Genomic DNA, 5,436 nt, shown 5'->3' on the forward strand with positions numbered 1-5,436 from the left:
ACTGAGAGGGTGAGCTGCAGTTGGGCATGCCTGGAAAAAAACTGCTTTTTACTCACATTCCTGCTGCTTCTCTTTTTAAATGACAAATGAGCTTCAGATGTCCAGCTATTCTTCTCTCGCTATGCTTGATATTTTTCCCACTTTCTTCCAAACGTATTCTTCTTTGTTGCACATTTAACATCCAGCATTATTAGTATGTGTTTGTTTTTCTGTTTGTGTGGAAGCACTCAGATGGACAGACTATAGAGAAATATGTAGGATGCTTTATGCCAGCCTTGAACATATGGCCATGTGGGACAACGTCTGTGAGAAAGGGACAATGGTGTCTTCTTACTGCAAAATACACAGACATGCACACATGGCCAGACACAAAACAAGAACATCATGTTAAAAAAAATAAAATAAAAAAAAATAAAGAAAAAGTTTTTGACCAACGAATTTCTATGACTTTGCCAAACATACAGATGTCTTTTTATAGCGATAGTTTGGCAGATCTCAAATTGGAGGGAATCTATTTTAAATGAACATGCCTTTCCAGTCACACTTTATTTTTACGTTCAATTTTCGCTTTTAACAAATCATTAACTATGACTTTGTTTCTCAATAAACTCCTAAATCACTGCTTATTAATAGTTTGTAAGGTAGTTGTTAAGTTTAGGTATTGGGTAGGATTAAGGATGTAGGTTATGGTCATCTACAATAAATGCTTCATAAGTACTAATTAACAGCTAATAGGTTAATAATAGGCATGCTAATAAGCAACTAGTTAATAGTAAACACTTTAGTATGAACCCCTCAATATACAGATCGATGTTTCACACCGGCTTGCAGTCTTGTTTTATTTTATAGAAGCACTCAGTATCAAGTCCATAAAAAATTTCCGACCAGGACAAAACTTGACAAATTTATATTCACTACAGAAATGTATTTAATTATATTCAATGTATACTATACTTAAATCACATTTTTATTACTCTCTTAGATTTCCAGGTTTTCAATGTTTGTGTGAACGCTGAAAAAAATATAAATAAAAGATCAAATGATTCAAAAATCAATCAAACCGGATGGCAGGCAAAAACACTGTCTTTCAGTGTGTGACTTTAACATTTCAGATATTTTAACTTTGTGCTAGACATCGATTCGCTACTCTCTGAGCTGATTAGTTCTCATAATCATATTGCGGGTGGAGTGACTGTATTTGTGTGTGTGAGACTGCTCAGGGTACTTTGGTACTGCGGTAAAATCTGGGCGTTCCTGGGGCGTGTGCTGGCACTGCAGACCGACTACCATGATTCTGACAGTGAGCGAGAGGAACGGGGTGTGTGTGTGGGAGGAACGGCGTGTGTGCGGATATTATCAGTGGAGTGACACTTTAAGAAATCTATAACTTCAGCAGCATTCCTCTACTGCACGATGGCATATGGATAAGGGATGCTGAGCAATAAAAGGAGCGAAATTTCCATGCCAAACCCCCACGGTGATTAAAGCAAATATCTTCCATCATAACAGTCCTGCATTTTCACACTGACCTTGCACCAGTTTCACACACTCACATACTTGTTTGATGAAGTGGGCTGGTGTGGTGGGTGAGGTGTGGTGCCAGAAGAAGACGAGGGCACCAGAGCAATAGTCTTCATCCAGCACTGTGGCACACTGCAGAGGAGAGGAGGGGTGCCCGCATGCCCTCGCCGAAGCTAAACACCACAATACACAATACACTTTCAATTTAGTCAATAAACCAAAAGTATCCTCTTTAGCTGCATTTCAAGTATCAGAGAGGAGTTTTATAGATGTGCAACAACACAAACAAAGTATTCCAGTTATAGTTCAAATTGAGTTTAATGAGCCACTTAATGATGTCAAGGAACGGGTTGTTCATTTTGCTGATTGCAACTCCCTTTAAATGACCTTTTTAGCAGCTTAATATGGTAACCAATCTTTAAAAACAAACACCTCATTCTGCATCGCTATATACTGACTGACAAATACTGCCAGGAATGAAGCTTGAAGCTTAATGTTGCTTTTCTTCACTTCATGGGTTACATGTAAGAATATAAGGTAAACTGACATCATAATCTCCACCAGAGGCAGTCTTCCAGATAAAATCTAGTCTGCGGGACTGTTTAAGCCCAGGATGTACTCTTGCTCACATTCTGAGAACATCAAGCACCATTTAAGAGTGAGGGAGATGAGTGAGATTTGAAGCACTACCAGAGTGACGGCTGACTGTCTCACTCGTGATGCTGCTGCCTGCTGCATACACACACACACACACACACACACACACACACACACACACACACACACACACACACACACACATACACACACACACACATAATGCGCTTCTGCTGCAGCCACACTCAAGGTATCTGTCTATTTTATGCCATTAACATCCCACAGGCATCATGCCAATAAAACATACGCTACTGTAAACAATCGTTCGCTATATTTACACGAACAAATCAGTAAGTCGGTCAACAAGTTGCAGTTTTTAACCCCCCACGCACACACTCAGGAAAATTTAGCCTATGGTTGAAAATAACAAGAAAACACACATGCGATTATTTTAAATGTCGATGAAGGTTTGCATGAGGTCAAACACAAGTGTACCGAGCTATCAATGTCACGCTCTCAACAGTACTTTGTGCTGCTCTCAAACTGGTGGATAAAACACACATGCATGCATAAAGTCACACCAGACACATCCATCTACGAGGACTTCCTGTAAGGAAAGAAATGCATTGACACACAAAAAGACGCATACAGATATGGGTGCGGAACGAGGGCGTAACAGATGCTGTGGCACAGACATGCACGCACACAGCCATTTCAATGTCCTGACTCACAGTCTAAACATACGCTTTGTTTCGGCCAAACCCTCGATGGCCCAACGTCACCCCAACCTAAAACCCCAGATCCCTCAGTCTCTCTTTCTTCATCTTCCATCCTTTCAACTCTCGAATGCACAGGCCCACACTGCGCCACCTTCTCCTCACGCATCCCGATCTTGTGTCTCTCTTCCTGTGTGTCCTGCTTGAACGATCTCTCTCGCCGTGGATCTTCCTGTATGGGCAGACGACTGAGTGCCTCTCACAGCTCCCGAGAACCCAACCCGTGGACATCGAACCAGAACGTCACAAGTTAGGGTCTCAGGGAAGGAGAGGGGCACGGTGAGGAGAACCGAGCGATCGCCATTCTGATGTCCCATTCGTCGCCTCTAATTCGGCATCCCTTCCACATTTACTGCGATCGGATACTTTAAATCAACACAACAGTTACACACATGCCCATCAGCGTGTACTGCACACAAAGACATCGGGTCTCACGAGCAAACACACATGTGCGCGGCGGACGAGGACATGTGTGGAGAAGCGGCGCCACACGCAGACCTCTCTTGCCGGCCACACACACACACACACACACATATTGCACATTAGTTGAATCGAGCACCTGTCTTTCCGTTCACCGATACGGACTGCTGCAGAAGAGACATTCACATAAGCGCAATGAGGTTTTAAGTCTATTATAAAACAGACATGATAGGATAGTGCAACATATAAGGATACTATCAGGTCACATCGGCTCTAATATAAATCACACATACGCACTGAGAGAAGGGTGTGAACTCACCGAGCTGACGGCAGTGACTGACCGTGCCCTGGGAGCTGCGGTCCTCCGCATGCCTGAGAGGATAGAGAAGGAGAGACAGAGAAAAGAACGCTTTTTACATTGCTCATCCAAATGATGCAGAGCAAGACACCACTGAACACAAAAAAGCGAATAAAAAGACACGATATAGGACACTGACAGGCTGATGTCTGACCGCCGTCTGGAGCCGAGAACCGCAGAGTAGAGAGAGAGAGAGAGAGAGAGAGAGAGGTGGAACTTGAGAGAGAGGGAAATTCAAACGGCCACAGAGCAATGCTGAAAAAGGAAAACGCGAACAAAGGAAACAAAGAATCTGGGGAGAAAAGGTATCCGGATTAATCAGCCTATAGGACAGAAAACTGAATGGGGGACGAGAGAGAGAAAGAAAAAGAGAGAGAAATAGAGAGCGAGAGAGGCAGGGCCACGGCACCAGACTTCTACCCAGAGGGCTATAAGATGAGAGATCAGCAATAGGGGGTGGGGGCATTCGCACACACGCATGCACCGTCTCTCACCCTGTGTCACATGTGCGACGGGTGCGTATTCCATCCTGAGGATAAAAAAACAGGCGGAACATCTGATCTACAGAGTCAAAAAGCGGCGAAAATAAATAGCTGTGAAACGGCTGCTCCTCAGTTCCATTCATCTCTCTGTCTGAGCGGGCCCTTCTCTCTGCCGGGTTTATTGGGATACCAATCTCATGAAAAGCCAGGCTCAAAGAAAAAGAGACAGAGAGAGAGAGCGGGAGAGAAAGACTGGGATAGAAGTGATCCCTTCATTTCCTGCAACAGCTGACACCAGTTAGCGGAAGAGGCCCGCTACCCCCTGAGAGAAAGAAGAGAGGGAGAGAAATAAGAAAAAAAGAATAGAGAGATGGGTAGACGGTGAAAAAGAAGAGATTTTCATCTCAGAAATCTTACCCGTGATCTTTTCTCTGTTTCGTTGGAAGAAAAAAGTTTCCAAGCTCTGAAATTCCCCTCGTCGCTCACCATTATTCCGCTCACTCACTTTCTTTCTTTTTCTTTCTTTCCCTCACTCACTCCCTCTATTTCTCTAGCTGAACTGAAGATTGGAGCACGAGGGAGGGAACTAGAGAAAGAATAGGGAGAGAGGGAGGGAGCAGCATAGGAGAGAGAGAGAGAGAGAGAGAGAGAGAGAGAGAGAGAGAGAGAGAGCGAGAGAGAGACTGAGAATATCGAGAAAGGGAGGGCAGAGGATAAAAAAGAGGCATGAACACATGAAAATATGATGTGCTTGGCTTACATTCGATACCGCCTGGCTAGAGCCGCGGCCACAACAGAGGGAGACGAGGAAGAAAACAGAGAGAAGGAGGAATGAGAATGACAGAAGGCAAAGGAATTGGGGAGATGTAAAGTGAAGATGAGAGAAACAGGGGGACTGCGGTGGCGGAGACCTCTGACGGCCCACTTTGATAGGCTCTAATCAGCGACAGACAAAATTTTGTGTGCGCTTTACTCTCACACGTTCTATTCATTCCTGATTGCCTTCACAATTTCATCTCTTGATATTCTTTATGTTAATTATTTTAAATTCAATGTTTGGCTTGTCTGCATCTTGATATGCCCGGAACACACTCATGTCGTGGTACGTCATGTAGAAATGGTGTTAGACTTCCCTCTCCTGGACACAAGCAGTCATATATCTTACAGTCACCTCAAGATTCATTTTGGCCCATTTTGCCTGCCGTACTTCACTAAAAGAATCTACGGTGCTATGATAAGCAGACACAATCCCGCTCTCTTGACTCTATCCATCCATATTCTC

General features: G+C 43.9%; 1 long non-coding RNA gene across 2 annotated transcripts; it reads right to left on the minus strand.

The window, feature by feature from the left end:
- Nucleotides 1-987: 987 nt before the first annotated feature.
- Nucleotides 988-4,696, minus strand: LOC132140421 (uncharacterized). 2 transcript variants are annotated; one of them, XR_009433802.1, is made up of 3 exons: nt 4,572-4,696; nt 3,634-3,686; nt 988-1,694 (listed from the first exon to the last, which is right to left on the minus strand). It is a non-coding gene; the product is annotated as an uncharacterized LOC132140421 (long non-coding RNA). The 2 variants fall into 2 exon arrangements; XR_009433803.1 differs by lacking the exon at nt 988-1,694 and adding an exon at nt 3,188-3,259.
- Between the last annotated feature and the right edge of the window lie 740 nt (nt 4,697-5,436).

Source organism: Carassius carassius, chromosome 5 (genome assembly GCF_963082965.1).
Source record: "Carassius carassius chromosome 5, fCarCar2.1, whole genome shotgun sequence".
Lineage (NCBI taxonomy): Eukaryota > Metazoa > Chordata > Actinopteri > Cypriniformes > Cyprinidae > Carassius > Carassius carassius.